This window comes from Schistocerca gregaria, chromosome 6 (genome assembly GCF_023897955.1).
Source record: "Schistocerca gregaria isolate iqSchGreg1 chromosome 6, iqSchGreg1.2, whole genome shotgun sequence".
NCBI classification, from domain to species: domain Eukaryota; kingdom Metazoa; phylum Arthropoda; class Insecta; order Orthoptera; family Acrididae; genus Schistocerca; species Schistocerca gregaria.
This window is the reverse complement of record NC_064925.1, coordinates 246,618,917-246,637,531: the sequence shown is the minus strand read 5'-3', so window position 1 is coordinate 246,637,531 and position 18,615 is coordinate 246,618,917. Positions and strand designations below refer to the sequence as shown.

Below are 18,615 nucleotides of genomic sequence, written 5' to 3'. Positions count from 1 at the left end.
GCTAGGAGGACTCAAGCAAGAATTTCCAGAATGAGATTTTCACTCTGCAGCGGAGTGTGCACTGATATGAAACTTCCTGGCAGATTAAAACTGTGTGCCCGACCGAGACTCGAACTCGGGACCTTTGCCTTTCGCTGGCAAGTGCTCTACCATCTGAGCTACCGAAGCACGACTCACGCCCGGTACTAACAGCTTTACTTCTGCCAGTACCTCGTCTCCTACCTTCCAAACTTTACAGAAGCTCTCCTGCGAACCTTGCAGAACTAGCACTCTTGAAAGAAAGGATATTGCGGAGACATGGCTTAGCCTGGGCGATGTTTCCAGAATAAGATTTTCACTCTGCAGCGGAGAGTGCGCTGATATGAAAGGCAAAAGTCCCGAGTTAGAGTCTCGGTCGGGCACATAGTTTTAATCTGCCAGGAAGTTTCATATCAGCGCACACTCCGCTGCAGAGTGAAAATCTCATTCTGGAAACATCCCCCAGGCTGTGGCTAAGCCATGTCTCCGCAATATCCTTTCTTTCAGGATTGCTAGTTCTGCAAGGTTCGCAGGGGAGCTTCTGTAAAGTTTGGAAGGTAGGAGACGAGGTACTGGCAGAAGTAAAGCTGAGAGTACCGGGCGTGAGTCGTGCTTCGGTAGCTCTGATGGTAGAGCACTTGCCCGCGAAAGGCAAAGGTCCCGAGTTCGAGTCTCGGTCGGGCACACAGTTTTAATCTGCCAGGAAGTTTCAAGTAAGAATGTTATAATAAAATTACTATGCAACTCCTCGCCTCTGTCGTGGTTCGTAAGGAAATGAGCAGTGGAAAGTGTAACATTCCGCTTAAAGCATTGAAAAGACTTGAGTCAAAATGCCTCCTTTACATGGCACTAGGGCGCCAGACTGTACTGGGCAATAATGAGAGAGTAGAAAGCCCCAAACAAGCCCATGGGGACACAGCGTTCGACAGATCATTTCTTCGAACAACTGTAGAGCGGAAAAAAATTATTTCCCAAACATACCTTGTGGTTCTTAATGTGCAAGACATTTTGTTTGTAACTGACTTTCATTACATTGAAATCCGGGAATGATCTGCCGTTTCTGTCAAAAATTCCAGAGTTTTCTTTAAAATCTGCGTGTGTATTGCATATTTTAATCTTTACAATTTTTGTATATACATATAATCCCCATAAAGACTTTTTAATAGGTAAATAATCTCTCCTCTCGCTTGAATTGACAAAGCTGCCGAAGGTAATGACGTTTCTGAAGTAGTTTTACCATCGCTGTTTCCACTGTTTTTCTCTTGTAAGTTGTCTTAATCCTTATTTTATTATAAATCCAGTAAAGGACCAAAAAAGTTTATTAATCAGATTATTAATTTCATTCACCAGTGACCATCCTCAGACTTGAGTAAATCTAGTGTACTACATAATTCGTGTCATTGCGTATATAGCCATACAAGCTTCATCACAAAATCAAAAGAATTTTTTTTAATATCACGATCATTACACCATACATGTTGAAGTATATTTCATGTCTTTAAAAAGTGTTAACGTGTACAGCATATTGATCATGATAATAATAAAATAAAAAAGGAACTCTTTGATCTCGTGATGTAGCTGATTAATGTAACCGTACCATCTATAGATTCGGCTGCTCCTGCCCATGGGTTTTTTGCAACCTGTGTGCCTCTAGATACCACGAGCAAGATTTTTTATAATTTCTCAGTCGCTGTGTGCGAACTGTTGTGTTAGTAGGATGTTTAGGTTTTTATGTTGGTAACGTCACGTAGCGCTCTGTATGAAAATCACTGGCTGTGCTGTGGGGAGTCTGTGTCTGGTTGGCATTGATGGAATATTCGCTATTGTAGTGTTGGGCAGCTGGATGTGAACAGCGCATTGCGTTGCGCAGTTGGAGGTGAGCCGCCAGCAATGGTGAATGTGGGGAGTGAGATGGCGGAGTTTTTTGAGAGCGGATGATCTGGACGTGTGTCCATCAGAAAGAGTAAAACTGGAGGTCATGAACATATATATATATATATATATATATATATATATATATATATATATATATATATATATATAATTTTTGAACACTATTAAGGTAAATACATTGTTTGTTCTCTATCAAAATCTTTCATTTGCTAACTATGCCGATAAGTAGTTAGTGCTTTCAGTAGTTAGAATCTTTTATTTAGCTGTCAGCATTGGCGATCGCTGTATTGCATTACTTCGAGTAACGAAGATTTTTGTGAGGTAAGTGATTCATGAAAGGTATAGGATATTGTTAGTCAGAGCCATTCTTTTGTAGGGATTATTGAAAGACAGATTGCGTTGCGCTAAATAAAAATATTGTGTGTCAGTTTAGTGTTGATCAGAATAAGTAAAGAGAAATGTCTGAGTACGTTCAGTTTTGCTCAGCTGTTTGAAAATCAAATAACGTTAAGGGGTTAACCAGTACAGTAACTGATAAATTTTTCTAAGAGGACATTTCAGTTGCTCCTACAGAAATTAAGAAAATTTAATGTACTGGGAAACCTTTCCAATAGAGGCCGTAGTTTTCGAATTGTTCAAGAAAAACGTACAAAAGTGATCCAACGCGTTTTTCTTGAATAACTCGAGAACCATGGCTTCCAGCGAAAACATATTCAAATACAAAATTAACTAAATCAAATTTCCTACCAAAAGGTCCTGTCCACTTTTTGTGTGGGACTAAGAGTTTGCACGTAGTGAGCGAGGAAATATGAAAATCTCACTCATGGTTTTTGAAGGTGTTGCAGGTTGCAGGAAACCTATCGGTAGGGGTAGCTGGATCACACTGTATATGCAATGACAAGAGTCATTTAGTACACTGGTTTTACGTAGGTCTGAAGATGTTCATCGTTGACTGAAATTAATCCCCTGTTAATGAACTTTGTACTCTATAGCTAGATTTATAATAAAATAAATACCTCCCGTATTTTTGTGGAACGTTATTGCGAATATCTGTCATCTTATCACAAATTTTGAATCTGTAGATCAAGAGTAAAGGTTTATATTGGTTCTGAAGCATTTTCATGCATGTCTATTAACACAGCAACTGAAAACGAAATCATGGAGAGTTGTCCCTTTTGACAGTAATAGATTTGTTGATACTAAGGAAATGGCCCGAGTATCTGCCAGTAAGGTCAAGATGATAACCGAGAAGGAATTAAGTGATTCGATGTATGACGCTGTGAGTAAATGCGAAGAGACACCTCAGCAAGGTGTTGCATAAGCGGGACGCCCACTTATTTCGTATGAGGGATACAGAACCTGACCACTGGTGTCTGGCGACTTCAAGGACACATATAGTTAATCTCTGACTACTTTTAATGGGAACCCCATTTGGAGAAAACATCTGAGGAGCGTGTTTGCGCGCTGTCATGTCCGTATCGTTGTCTGCTTGTGGCGCAGAAATTTCTACCTGAATGGGCGAGCGCGTTATAAGCACTTTGTACCCGGTACGGGACGTATTTCAGCCTAAATGAGCCGAGAAGTCAAGAGCGGGCGCATTAAAACCCGATTTTATGGAGGACGCTGTCCGCCGAGTCTTTCCATTACCGCACGTCCGTAATTCTAGGAAACCCCGGCCTGCGATATTAATGCTGTTACAGGGCATGCTCGTTCATTTGCACTTTTCCTTCCAAATGAACATTAAAGACTGTTATTTACTCACTTTTTTGCTGTACCGAGGAAGTCGGCGTGCGTTTACTGAAACGCAAACTCCCTAATATTCTTCACTGCTCATAACCAATTAAGGATCAGGGAGCTTTCCTTTTTTGTTTCGTGAGTGTCCTGAGAATCTGTTAACAGGCAATGCTTTAAACTCAAATACTCATTTACGGTATTTCAGGGGTTTCAACCGAGGTATTACACCATAGCTTATAGAACTGTTCTTTTTCTTTTCATCCGGGTAGCTTTGTCCAGCATTTGAAACCGCCTTCGAATCGTCGCACATTCCAGCGAACCAAGGTCGATGTACAGATGTTTTGCGGGTTGCGCTCCTCCAGGCGCTCAATGTTTCCTGCTCTGTGTGGCCATCAACGTGCCAGTCTCCGTACGGTCCACAAATTTGTCTTCCGGGAAAGCATGAGCGATTTTGTCTTCCGGGAAAACATGAGCGATTTTAACAACGACTGGAATTACCATTCAGTACACTGTGTACGGTATTGCAAAAGTTGTTTTTAACCTTCAAATACGGCCTGTCGCATCATAGCTTAAAAACGCATGACTCATTCATAACATTTCGAAAAAGTCTTTGGTAGAGTTCAGTGGATTAAGCCTTTGATAGAATTCGGTGGATTATACTTCTAGATGTCCTTATACTGAAGAATGTCGGAATTAACTGGAAGGAAAGAAAGACAAAGAGGTTTCTGCCTCTAATGATCTGACTTTATGCCACAAAAAAGTAAGGAAATCTTTACCGCCAAAGTCTGCAATTGCTAGCAGTTAGCAGAATATAGACCCGCTGATAAATATTCAGTTCTACCATTAACAGACACTTTTCCTGCGGTGACTATGCTTTGCCACAGAGAAACTATTTCCAGATTCCGGATAAATATGCGACTCAACACAGATTAATATCCCATATAATCTATGTTCTTACACTTCTCTCTTGGTCCAGATACAATGAAAGTACATCGATTGCAATTGAGCTTCTTCTAGCGAAAAATAAATTTCCAGAATCACACACACCAAATAAAAGAACTTCGTCGTCTAAACAACCACAAAGTTTACAATATGCCACACGTCACAAATGTTACTTCACAAAGCGCAGAAAACCAAACGGTAAGCTAAGGAGAATTGTCATTCTCCGATCAGCAATTGTCATAACGTCACAAACTTGAAGCCAGTGTCCGCCATGTAAGTTGCCCTAAACATTAAGTTGTAAGCTGTAATTGTTTTGACCACTAATGCCATTTACAGGTGAATCATTCCAATTATAGTCTAAAGTATAAAGGAATCAGTTTCCTTCGTAAGTGGACTCGTTAAGATATGTAATCTTCTATACAAAGGTACTTTGGTTGCACAGTTTATTTTTAGTGTAGTGGTTTTATTTGTGTAATTTGACTTTATATTTCCTTTCAGTCCAGCTCGAGGATTCTCTGGGTGAACGCTGTGAGAAGGAAAGATTGGAAACCGACCAAACGTGAGAAAGTATGTGTTCAGCAGGACCAAACACCAGTTTCGTCAGTCCGTACGAAGGAAAATGCTGCATTACTAAAGAAGCCTTTTCATATCACATACTTCCCTTCTTGATTATCTGTAAGGTGTAAAGCAAAGAAAGTTACTTTAACGAACCCAAATGCGTCATATTATTGGATCAAATATACATCTCAGAAAGAAAAACGTCTGAAAATGCCTTCCTGACACTGTGCATTGTAACATTTGAAACGTCCCCTTAGAAAAATTGTACATGGCTGTGCTTAAACTGACTCACAATATTTTTTTAGCGCAACGCAATCTGACTATCAATAATCCCTACGAAAGAATGGCCCTGACTAACATTAACCTATACCTTTCACAAATCACTTACCTCGCAAAAATCTTCGTTACTCGAACTACTGCAATACAGCGAGCGCCAGTACTGCCAGCTAAATAAAAGATTCAAACTACTGAAGGCACTAACTGATAGGCATAGTTAGCAAATGAAATATTTTGATAGAGAACAAACAATATATTTACCTCAATAACGTTTAAAAGTCATAATGTATATAGCAGTTCATGACATCCAGTCTTACAAATTTCAAAACTCCGCCATTTCTCTCCCCACATCCACCACTGCTGGCGGCTCACATCCAACTACGCAACGCTACGCGCTGTTAACAGCCAACTGTACAACACTACAATGGCAGACAACAATGCAAACTAGCCACAGACTGCACACAGCACAGCCAGTGATTTACATACAGAGCGCTGCGTGGTGTTACCATTAAAAAAACCTAAACAGCCTACTTACACGTTCTGCATTTAAAACAACTGTTGCGTGAACACGACGGGCTTTAAGAACAAGAAGCACTCGTAAATAGTAGTCTGATAATGTTTTGGAGCATTTAAAACGGCGACGTCGGCTTCAAAGCAGTATACTGCTTAAGTTTCTAGCGCCTTCTCACCTTATAATACTTGCGTTGTAAAAACTAACGTTTATATCAGTTAGCTGATTTACTAAAATTACTACAATTGTTAAAAAAATAAAGAGAAACAGCTGCGAATACGCTGCAGGAAGTGGAGCAAAGCGTCAAGATGGCCAGACTGGATACTTTCAAAAGTAGGCTAATAAGCAATAACATGTAAGGCAAAGAATGAAAGTAAGAATATGAGACGAAATGACTGAAGAAATTAATATTAGGAGAGCGGTTAAACAAGGCATCTCTATTCCATCTACTCTGTTTAATGTCTGTTTCGATGATTTTGATGACAACAGTTTCCGACAAAATGGTGCTGTGACAATGTGAGGAAGGATAGTGAAATGTATAAGCTTTGCTGGTGACATGGTATTAGTATATGAGAATAAAAACGTTATTTACAATAAGGTAAAAGGACTGAACACCAGCTGTGAGGAACGTGTAATGAATATAAATTTGAAGAAAGCTACAAGCGTTGGCTTCAGACGCCTAGGATACAAAATAAACAGTAATGTGGATGTAATGAAGGAATAAAAACAGAGCAGTTACTGCAATCAAAGCGCTTTACAGAAAAAGAAATGTCTTCTGTGGTCTGTTAAAAAACATATAAGGAAAAAATTAGTGAAATATGGAATGTTGTCCTGTGTGGTGCCGAAACATGAACATTGCGATAGAGAGACGAGGCATGCTTGGAGACTTTTGAGATGTCGATTTGTATAAAAGAATGGAAGATGAGAAATAAAATGAGGTTGTGTTACAGAAGGTGAGGGAGAAGAGACAAAGAAATCAGCTAGGACAGTGGATGAGAGGAGACTGCAAAAGAAAGGATGCAGTATAAGGTATCATGGCTGGGAAGAGGAACAGAGGAGGAAGAAAATACCAGTTAACTCAGGACATCAAAGTAAATGCCTCATACTCAGTTACGAAAGAGATGGCTGAAAACCGCACCGACTAGAAAGTGCTGAATTTTCAATGATGGTTCTGCCTGGGGGGGGTTCCTAACGCACGCTGCATTTTCATTTCTATCGCTTGCTCCGAGAATCACCACGGGATTCCGATTTCTCTCCAGTGTCTGAGACGATGAAAAGCATGTCCATCAAAGTAGTCGCATTACCGCGTTCGTCCAGATTAAAACTGAGTAATCTCACAGCACGCTGTGAAAATGTACCTGAATACATTTAGGCAACTGAGATGGTTTTAATGTGGCTGCAACGTTGCGTAAACTGTGACTGGCTGAAGATTCCGATGAATTTTTGTATCTCGAGTTCTTCTGAGAGGCAACACCGTTCTTGAGAAGAAAGGGAGAGCGTATGAAATACTGGGGAATTCCCTACCCCCGTATCCCCTGCCACTGAACTAGACATGCATCTACATCTATTCTGCAAAAACCACTTTGTAATGCATGAAAGAGATTACCTCACACTGTACCACGTGCTATGGTTTCTTCCAGTTTCATTGGTGCAGAGAGTGCTGGAATAGTAATTGCTTAAACGTCTCTTTGCTTTCGTTAATCTAATCTTATCTTCGCGATCCCTACTCAACAGAGGCACAGGGATTTGTAGTATGTTCCCACCTTAACACTGGTTCTTGAAACTATCTACACTCCTGGAAATTGAAATAAGAACACCGTGAATTCATTGTCCCAGGAAGGGGAAACTTTATTGACACATTCCTGGGGTCAGATACATCACATGATCACACTGACAGAACCACAGGCACATAGACACAGGCAACAGAGCATGCACAATGTCGGCACTAGTACAGCGTATATCCACCTTTCGCAGCAATGAAGGCTGCTATTCTCCCATGGAGACGATCGTAGAGATGCTGGATGTAGTCCTGTGGAACGGCTTGCCATGCCATTTCCACCTGGCGCCTCAGTTGGACCAGCGTTCGTGCTGGACGTGCAGACCGCGTGAGACGACGCTTCATCCAGTCCCAAACATGCTCAATGGGGGACAGATCTGGAGATCTTGCTGGCCAGGGTAGTTGACTTACACCTTCTAGAGCACGTTGGGTGGCACGGGATACATGCGGACGTGCATTGTATTGTTGGATCAGCAAGTTCCCTTGCCGGTCTAGGAATGGTAAAAACGATGGGTTCGATGAGGTTTGGATGTACCGTGCACTTTTCAGTGTCCCCTCGACGATCACCAGAGGTGTACGGCCAGTGTAGGAGATCGCTCCCCACACCATGATGCCGGGTGTTGGCCCTGTGTGCCTCGGTCGTATGCAGTCCTGATTGTGGCGCTCACCTGCACGGCGCCAAACACTAATACGACCATCATTGGCACCAAGGCAGAAGCGGCGACTCTCATCGCTGAAGACGACACGCCTCCATTCGTCCCTCCATTCACGCCTGTCGCGACACCACTGGAGGCGGGGTGCACGATGTTGGGGCGTGAGCGGAAGACGGCCTAACGGTGTGCGGGACCGTAGCCCAGCTTCATGGAGACGGTTGCGAATGGTCCTCGCCGATACCCCAGGAGCAACAGTGTCCCTAATTTGCTGGGAAGTGGCGGTGCGATCCCCTACGGCACTGCGTAGGATCCTACGGTCTTGGCGTGCATCTGTGCGTCGCTGCGGTCCGGTCCCAGGTCGACGGACACGTGCACCTTCCGCCGACCACTGGCGACAACATCGATGTACTGTGGAGACCTCACGCCCCACGTGTTGAGCAATTCGGCGGTACGTCCACCCGGCCTCCCGCATGCCCACTGTACGCCCTCGCTCAAAGTCCGTCAACTGCACATACGGTTCACGTCCACGCTGTCGCGGCATGCTACCAGTGTTAAAGACTGCGATGGAGCTCCGTATGCCACGGCAAACTGGCTGACACTGACGGCGGCGGTGCACAAATGCTGCGCAGCTAGCGCCATTCGACGGCCAACACCGCGGTTCCTGGTGTGTCCGCTGTGCCGTGCGTGTGATCATTGCTTGTACAGCCCTCTCGCAGTGTCCGGAGCAAGTATGGTGGGTCTGACACACCGGTGTCAATGTGTTCTTTTTTCCATTTCCAGGAGTGTACTTAGCTTTTCCTGAGACGATTCGCTTATGTTTTCAAGTGTCTTATAATTCAGGTTTCTACCCTTCTTTATAGACGTTCAGTGTCCCATGTTAGTCCTGTCTGGTATGTGTCCCACACACTTGATCAAGATTCTAGTGTTTCGTAAGCGATCTCCATTGTAGACTGACTGCATTTTTTCGCTGACGACCAATCAAAGGGAAACTGCCTTTAAAAGGCGGAAGAATCAGCAATACTCGAGAGCATAACAATAAAGAAGGCAATGGAAACAACTGTATTGTTGTTGTCGTAGTCTTCAGTCCTGAGACTGGTTTGATGCAGCTCTCCATGCTACTCTGTCCTGTGCAAGCGTCATCGTCTCCGAAATTATTACTGCAATCTAAATCCTTTTGAAATTGCTTACAGCATTCATCTCTTGGTCTCCCTCTATAATTTTTACCTCCCACACTTCTGTCCAATAGTGTTCTGGTGATCACTTTATCTCCGATAGGGTGTCCTCCTATCAACTGGTCTCTTCTTTTAGTCAAGTTGTACCATAAATTTCTTTTCTCCACATTTCTATTCAGTGCTCGCTCATTAGTTAAATGGTCTACTCCTCTAATCTTTAGCATTCTCTGTAGATCGCATTTCAGAAGCTTTTGTTCTCTTCTTGTCTAAACTGTTTATCGTCCCCGTTTCACTTCGATACAAGACTACACTCCAGACAAATGCACTCATAAAAGTGTTCCTAGCACTTAAATATACAAGGTGACAATTATTGAACTACATGAGAAAAAAAACCTAAATTAGTTAAAAAAATACTTTAGCGGGAAGGGGGGAGGGGGCATACCGCACAATAATCCTGGGTCCGGTGTGAGTCGGCGGTGATGTGAGTAGACTGCTGTAGCCTGTTGTGGGGTTGTGAACCACTGAGGGCTACAGCGGGAACGGAGCCTCTCCGTCGTTTCCAAGTCCCCGGTTCAATACAATACAATAACATCAAACTGGATGGTCACGAAGTAGACGAAGCTAAGGAATTCTGCTACCTGTACAGCAAAATAGCCCATGACGAACGAAGCAAGGAGGACATAAAAACCAGGCTAGCACAAATAAAGAAGGCACTTCTGGTGAACAGAACTATACTGGTATCAAACATTGGCCTTAATCTGAAGAAGAAGCTTCTGAGAATGTTCGTTTGGAGCACAGCATTGTATGGTAGTGGAGCATGGACCGTGGTAAAACCGGAACAGAAGAGAATCGAAGCATTTAAGATGTGGAGCTACAGAAGAATATTGAAAATCAGGTGTGGACTGATAAGGAATTAGGAGGTTCTCCGCATAAACGGCGAAGAAAGGTATATACGGAAAACATTAACGAGAAGAAGGGACTGCATGAAAGCGCATAACCTCCATGGTACTAAAGGGAACTGGAGGGGAAGACAGAGACTTGAATATATCCAGTTGAGGACGTAGGTTGCAAGTGCTACTCTGAGGTGAAATGAATTCGCGGGGGGCCGCTTCTAACCTGTCAGCAGACTGGAGACAAGAAAATCTGCGTACTAATTAGCAGGTACTGATTCGAACTGAGTAGCGGAAGTGTGGGGGTAATAAATGTAGCAAGCAGATTAAAGTGGATGCAAGTTACAGTAGTGTACTAGTTGGAGACCTGCATCAAACCATTCTTCCGATTGAAGTCCACAACAGTAATGCAGTGTTACGTGCTTCCTAAGGTCTGGTGAGGGTGGTGGGGAGTACCTTATCGGTCATCGCTTGCGCAGTATGTTATTTTGCAGCGACTCCAACTTTCTCCTCTCTCTCTTCCGTGTGTGTGTGTGTGTGTGTGTGTGTGTGTGTGTGTGTGTGTGTGTGTGTGTGTCGCGTCTTGCCATGAACCACTCTGCATTATATATAGAACTGTGGAGAGGTAAAAGTCTCTGTACAACCTGGGCTTAATTTTTGCTTCTAACTGCCCACCTTTAAAGCTCTCCTAACTTCCCATCAAACAATAACCTCATATCTAGACGAAGAATATAATTAATCTTTACGAATTACTCCTGGTTCACACTGTGGGAATTACAATTTAACTTGTCTTCTTGCAGCTCAACACATTCAGTACTATTACGGTAAAACAACACCTGCTAGGACGTTGTGATGTACTGCAATAGCGCTTTCCCGCTCATCTGCTGAGCGTGAAACTGAGAGATTCCTTTGTTCCGTGTCTTTAGAACACAATGACTGTCCATTCATTCATCAGCCATGCGGCACATCCGGAAAGGAACAGAAACGAAATGGAGTGACAGCAGCCACACAGCAAAGTAACTGAAGATGGAAAGAACTTCTCATCAGCTTACCAAAAGTTGAAATGCTAACGGTAATATTTGTTTGTAAAAAACATCGTCATAACAATGTTGCTCATACTGGAAGACTAAGTTCGTTTCACTAAACGCCAGGTGCGGATCCAGATTTTTGCCTCTGAAATTGGGGAGGGTGTTGTAATATTTCTCCTCCCCCCCTCCCCCCGCTCACAGAGTTATAAGCTGGTGCTCACCCCTTCACTTTTAACGTATCTCAGTTCCCTAGGCTTTTAATAATAAAAACAATAAAATGTATAAAACTTTATAATAGAGTGTTGTCCAAAAAGATTAGATCGATTTTAAATTTTTTGTATTTTATTTTATTGTTTGCTGTTATTTAAGTATTTATTATAATATAAAAACACACTCTTACGTACACAAGTCCAAATGAAGCCAGTGCGCTTCTTCGACGTGTTCTTGGTTATCAGTGCATGTCAAAAGTCATTTCACCGGACAGGCCATCACATTTCCGTAGGTTCACACGCCAAAGGTCGACCTCTGCAATCCGGCGTTTGCCAAATGTTTCATCAAGATAACATCGGAATAATAATGTGGTGCACCGTGTTAATGGCAGTAACCTTATGTTACAATACGGAGGGGAAGATTACGAGAAACAAAATTCTCCTACATATCTAGGTGAAAACCTTCCGTTACAGTCACATCGTTGAGAAAGACTGACTAAGTTCTCCAAACTTCGAAACATTGCACCATACACTAACTTTCGGAGAAGATCGAGTGTGCTGTCATAGTTCATGAGGATTGTCTGTAATCCAGATGACGCAATGATCGGTTTTCTGCAAAATCCTTGAACACATTCTCAGTTCGAATAAAATAATTTTCTTGAGACCGAGAAGCTTATGTCCGCGAATCAGTGTGGTTTTAAAAATAATCGCATGTGCGAAACTCAGCTTGCTTTTTTCGTGTGATATAATGCGAGTTATGGATGAAGGGCAACAGGCAGATTCCGTATTTCAAGGTTTATGGAAAGAGTTTGACATGGTGCCCCATTGCAGGCTGTTAAAGAAGTTACGAGCATATTGAATATGATCACGAATATGTAAGTGGCTCGAAGACTTCTTAAGTTATAGAAGACAGTATGTTGTCCTCGATGGCCCATGTTCATCAGAGACAAGAATATCGTCAGGTGAGCCTCAGGGAAATGTGACAGGACCGCTATTATTCGCTATATACATAAATGACTTGGCGGACAAGGTGGGCAGCAGTCTGCGGTTGTGTACTGACGACACTACGGTGTACAGCAGGGCCGGCCAGAAATTCTGCACGTGTGCGGTGCTCCTGCACGTGTGCAACTTCCGGGTCACAGCGTGCACGCCGCAGCCGTCAGCGTTCATGTAGTGCATGTTTCTATGCACAGATTTCGCTTTATCCACTTGCTGGGATACTCTGTACCGGCGAATTATAATGCTCTTTCCACAGCTTGCAAGCCAACCATGGGAAGGTATTTCGCGTATTAAACATTTAAAATACTGTCACAGTCTACTCATTGAGACATCTACTTTTATGTTAACAGTTTAACCCAGTAAGACATGTAATACAGTTAACAACCGTGGGTTTTTATTAAGGTAGCCTGACTGACGGCACGTAAATACGCGTTATGTTTTTGCACTAGTATTTAAGAAAGAGTGCACTTAGCGACTTCCAACGAACCTTATTCATGATTTCAAATAACATTAAACTAATGCAAGGTTTCCTATAAGTAATTCTCGGTGCCCTCAGTTACACCCACATAATTTCTGTCTCGCTGACCTCTGACCAGAATGATAACCGCAGACCTCTCGATGATCATCTGTTAGTTCAGTACCATAATTGCTATATCTTTCATCAGTTCCGTCTGAAATCTGCATAACAACCGACAATTAGATGAATGTTATATCGACTTCAGCTGAGCGTAGCCCTTCACACATTTAAAAAAAAAAAAAGAAAAAGAAAAAACACCTAAATGTAAGTATACATTGAAACAATCGGTTTAATGAGCAATTTTCCTCTTGCTTGTACCACATAAACAGGGAAGTGGAGCCCCGCCGTTCATTTAGGATACATGTCTAATAACAGATGTCGCTGTCGCTCCCTGTCGCACACGTGCGCACATGTGCACTCTTCTGCACGTCTGCACATTATGCAGCGTTTGGCCGGCCCTGGTGTACGGTAAGGTGTGGAAATTAAGTGACTGTAGGAGGATGCAAGATGACCTGGATAAAATTTATAGTTGGTCTGATAAACAGCACCTAGGTCTAAATGTAGAAAAATGTAACTTAATGTTGCTGAGTAGGTAAAGAAACCTTAATTCTGGGATATAGCATTAGTTGTGTCCTGCTTGACACGGCCACGTCGTTTAAATATGTGAGCGTAACGTTGCAAAGCGAAATGAAATGGAACGAGCACGTAAGGATTGTTGTAGAAAGGCGAATGGTCGACTTTAGTTTATTGGGAGAATTCTAGGAAAGCGTGGTTCATCTGCAAAGGAGACAGCATGCAGGACTAATTTTTGAGTACTGCTCGACTGCTTGGGATCCGTACCAGGTCAGTGAAAGGAAGACATCGAAGCAATTCAGAGCCGGGCCACTAGATTTGTTACTGGTAGGTTCGAACAACACGCAAGTATTACGGAGGTGCTTCGGGAACTCAAATGAGAATCGCTGGAGGGAAGGCGTCGTACTTTTCGAGGAACACTCATTAAGAAAATTTAGAGAACAGGCATTTGAAGTTGACTGCAGAATGATTCTGTTACCTCCGACATACATTGTGTGTCAGGACCACGAAGATAAGATACGAGAAATTAGGGCTCGTACGGAGACATATAGACATATAGACAGTCGTTTTTCCCTCGTTCTGTTTGCAAGTGGAACAGCAAAGGAAAAAAAAAAACGGAAATGACTAGCAGTGGTACAGGGAGCCCTCTGTCACGCGGAGAATCGATGTAGATGTAGAACCGGTGCCGCTGACGTCAAGTACACCTTCATCTAACATAAACAACACAACATGAAGGTCTGTGTGCATACTTTCTAATAACACTTCTGCAGGTCTTACACGAGCAATTTTACCGACGTGAGACAGAGCCCGTATCACCTGAATGTCGTGCGGCTTCATTGCCAGATTGAGAATTCTTACGACACTTGTCCGCGTGACTGCGGTTTCCAGTGCTAATCTCGTACTTGACTTCCCTTGGTTCCTAATCGTCGCACCTTGAGCGTTTGTTGTTGTTGTGGTTCTCAGTCCGAAGGCTGGTTAGGTACAGCTCTCAATGCTACTCTATCCTGCGCCAACCTCTTAATTTCCGAATAACTGCTGCAAACTACATCCTTCTGAAACTGCTTCCCACACTTCCCTCCAGTATCAAATTGGTGATTCCTTGATGTCTCAGAATGTGCCTTATCAACTGACCCCTTCTTCTAGGCATATTGTGCCACAAATTTCTTTTCTCTCCAATTCTCCTCAGTGTCTCCTCATTAGTTACATGACTACCCATCTAACCTTCAACATTTTTCTGTAGCACCACATTTCAAAAGCTTCTATTGTTCCTATCGTTTATGATGTTATACTCCACTCGCATACTTCTTGGAAGTTCACTGTTTGCTTTACAATCATTGATGACAGACCCAGTGCTCATAAATTTCTCATGCATACGACGGATACGATCCCTATGAAAACACTGCTGAAATTTTTTCTTACGGTTGCGGCTGACCCGAACACTTCCATCCAAGCTGCTATTTTCTTTCATCCAAAGTAAGTCAGGTAGCCATCTCTAGTCTGCAGAAAAAGAAAATTTAAAATTACTTGGTGCCATATGAATGGTAACATCTTTTTATTATTAATAATAATTTATAGAAAGAGAAGTGGGCGTAGATGAAGATGAGATGATAGGTATGATATTACGAGAAGAATTTGACAAAGCTCTGAAAGATCTACCATAAGCCGAAAGAAGGGCCCGGAAGTTGACCAGTGATAGCCTTGGAGAGTCAGCAATGACAAAATTCGTCCATCTGGTGCCCTAGATGTATGGGACTAGTGAAATATCCTCAGACTTCAAGAAGAATGCAGTAATTCCAGCTCCAAAGAAAGCAGTTGCTGACAGGTGTGAAAATTACGGAACGGTCAGTTTAACAAGTCACGGTTGCAAAATATTAATGCAAATTATTTATTGAAAAATGGGAAAGCTGGTAGAAGCAGATCTCGGGGAAGATCAGTTTGGATTCCGGAGAAATGTAGGAACTTGCGAGGCAATACTTAAACTATGATGTCTCACAGAAGATAGGTTAAGGAAAGGCAAACCTACGTTTAGTCTATAGCATTTGTACACTTTGTGGAAGCTGTTGACATTGTTGACTGGAATACTCTCTTTCAAATTGTAATGGTGGCACGGGTAAAATACAGGGAGCCATAGGATATTTACAATTTGTACAGAAACCAGATGGCAGTTATAAGAGCCGAGGGGCACGAAAGGGAAGCAGTGATTGAGAAGGGAGTGAGACCGGGTTGTATCCTATACCCGGAATTATTTCATCTGTATATTGAACAAGCAGTAAAGGGAACAAAAGAAAAATTCGGAGTAAGAATTAACGTCCATGGAGAAGAAATGAAAACTTTGAGGTTTGCCGATGACATTGTAATTCTGTCAGAGACAACAAAGCACTTGGAAGAGATGATGAACGGAATGGAGGATATAAGGTGAACATCAACAAAAGCAAAACAAGGATAATGGAATGTAGTCGAATTAAATCAGGTGGTGTTAAGGGAATTAATTAGGAAACGAGACACTTAAAGCAGTAGATGAGTTTCAGTATTTGAGCAGAAAAGTAACTGAAGATGGCCGAAGTAGAGGGGATGTAAAGTGTAGACTGATAATGGAAAGAAAAGCATTTATGAAGAACTGAAATTTGGTAACATCGAATATAGTTTTAAGTGTTAGGAAGGGTTTTCTGATGGTATTTGTCTGGAATGTAGCCATGTATGCAAGTGAAAAATGGACAATAAACAGTTTAGATAAAAAGAGAATAGAAGCTTTCGAAATGTGGTGTAACGGAAGAATGCTGAAGATTAGACGGGACGACCACACAACTACTAAGGAGGTACTGAATATAATTGGAGAGACAAAGAATTTGTGGTAAAACGCGACGAAAAAAGGGATAGGTTGATATGACACGTTCTGAGACATCAAGAGATCACCAGTTTAGTACTGGTACGAAATGTGAGTCGTAAAAATCGTAGAGGGAGACTAAAAGATGAATACAGTAAGCAGATTCAGAGAGACGTAGGCTGCAGTAGTTATTAGCAGATGAAGAGGCTCGCAAAAGATAGAGTAGCATGGAGAGCTGCATCAAACCAGTCTCGGGCTGAAGGCCATAACAGCAACAACAACAATAATAATTTCTTGAGATCTGTGCTCAGTCCGTCGCTTTAGCATAAGTTGGATGAACTTTTAATTCAGAGAAACACGCCATTTGAAAAGTATTCATCGCAAAATTTGATATTTATTTATGTCATACTGATATATTACTATAATAGCAACTCTCGCAATTCTGACGTCATTCTTTATACAGTATAAAATGAAAGTATTACCTCACCGTTATCAGCATTTCACTAATCGCTAGGATTGTGAACACAGGTCTGTGGACAGTGGGTAATGATGAATGTAAATGAGTGGAATGCTGCTTATTTCTGTCACTATCGACTGCCTTCAGGAAATTCAGGCTTCCCGTTATTTTATTACGCAGTTTCGTGTGGTTGTTCGGTTTTACGCGTGACTCTCGAACTCGCTTACCTGCGGATGTGTGTGGCTGTGCCTGGCTGGAGATTCCTTTGCATTCGCTCAGGCCACGGGTGCTTCTCGATGGGCTAGACTCGTGCAAGCAAGTGAGAAGTATCTTGTGTTAACGTTTACTTGTAATTTGTCGAGTTCCTCGCCTATTCCGAGGCCCTCACTTTTTATTCTACCTTATTCCTCCTAGTTTGCTGTGAAATTTGGAAATTGTTATATGTGGAGTGTAAGAGCTAATTGATCTGAGTGCCAATTTTTTTCTTTTTCAGGAAGACGAGAAAGCTGCTTGACGGTAAGAATTAAAAGCGAATTATTAATTCATTATTCGGTTAACCACTAAGAATAACGAATACTTTACATACACTAACAGTTATTAGGTAAGAAAATCAAACGGAATTCCAGAGAAAAAATATCTGGCAGTGTTTAGCTGTGCAGTGTGATTTAGGTTCCTTCTTTAAATAAGTTTTAAGCATTTAGATTTATGTTATTAAAATCCTTCTTTCTTCCCTAAAAAATTCAAGGATAGCGCTAATATAACTTTCTTTCTTTAATTCAAGAATACTACAGAAATTCAACAAGAACATTCTGATAGTGGGCTGTGACTCCTAGTTTCTCAGAAAACTGCTACTCTCACAGAGAAAAGTTACTGAACAAGTCTCTTTCCTTATAATAAACGACTCCTTTTGAGATCAACAGCCTTGCAGCCTAGATGTTAGGAAACCTCGAGATGTTTGTTTATTTTTTTGAGGCACTGTTAGTCCGCAGTTCGTGGTCGTGCGGTAGCGTTTTCTCTTCCCGCGCCCGGGTTCCCGGATTCGATTCCCGGCGGAGTCAGGGTTTTTCTCTGCCTCGTGATGACTGGGTGTTGTGTGATGTCCTTAGGTTAGTTAGGTTTAAGTAATTCTAAGTTCTAGGGGACTGGTGACCATCGATGTTAAGTCCCATAGTGCTCAGAGCCATTTGAACCATTTTTTTGAGGCACTGTCAAAATGATGAGATTTTGGTCTGCCCAATTCATATACGACTGAGATGGTTTAACAGCAGTAACGATATTTTTTCAGTGACATGTGGTCAAAAGTAGTAATAACTGACGCTAACCTCGTTTGTTGTTGTGCATACTTCGCTGCATTCTCGTTGTCGCCTTTTTTAAGTCTTAACTCGCTTGCCGGTTTCCTGTTCTATTTCTCCCTTCCTTTTTCTGATTAGTTAAAATTTTCGACAGCAGTTTCTAAAAACACAAAAATATGAATGAACAAAAGCAAAGAGCATCAAACTACATTACAGTAAGGCACGAGTTCCGTACACAAGCTGGAGGTAATGCTGGGGGCCTTGCACCACATTGATGTAGAGTTCTACCTGT

General features: G+C 42.1%; 1 protein-coding gene across 4 annotated transcripts in view; it reads left to right on the top strand.

Annotated features, from left to right (window-relative positions):
* The window catches only part of LOC126278363 (uncharacterized), an 830,119-nt gene that overhangs the window by 198,191 nt on the left and 613,313 nt on the right, over nt 1-18,615 (top strand). For all 4 annotated transcript variants that reach the window (XM_049978428.1, XM_049978426.1, XM_049978425.1 and 1 more), the window contains exon 2: nt 17,525-17,547. The gene's annotated coding sequence lies outside the window, so the exon portion shown is untranslated. The remainder of the gene's footprint in view (nt 1-17,524; nt 17,548-18,615) is intronic.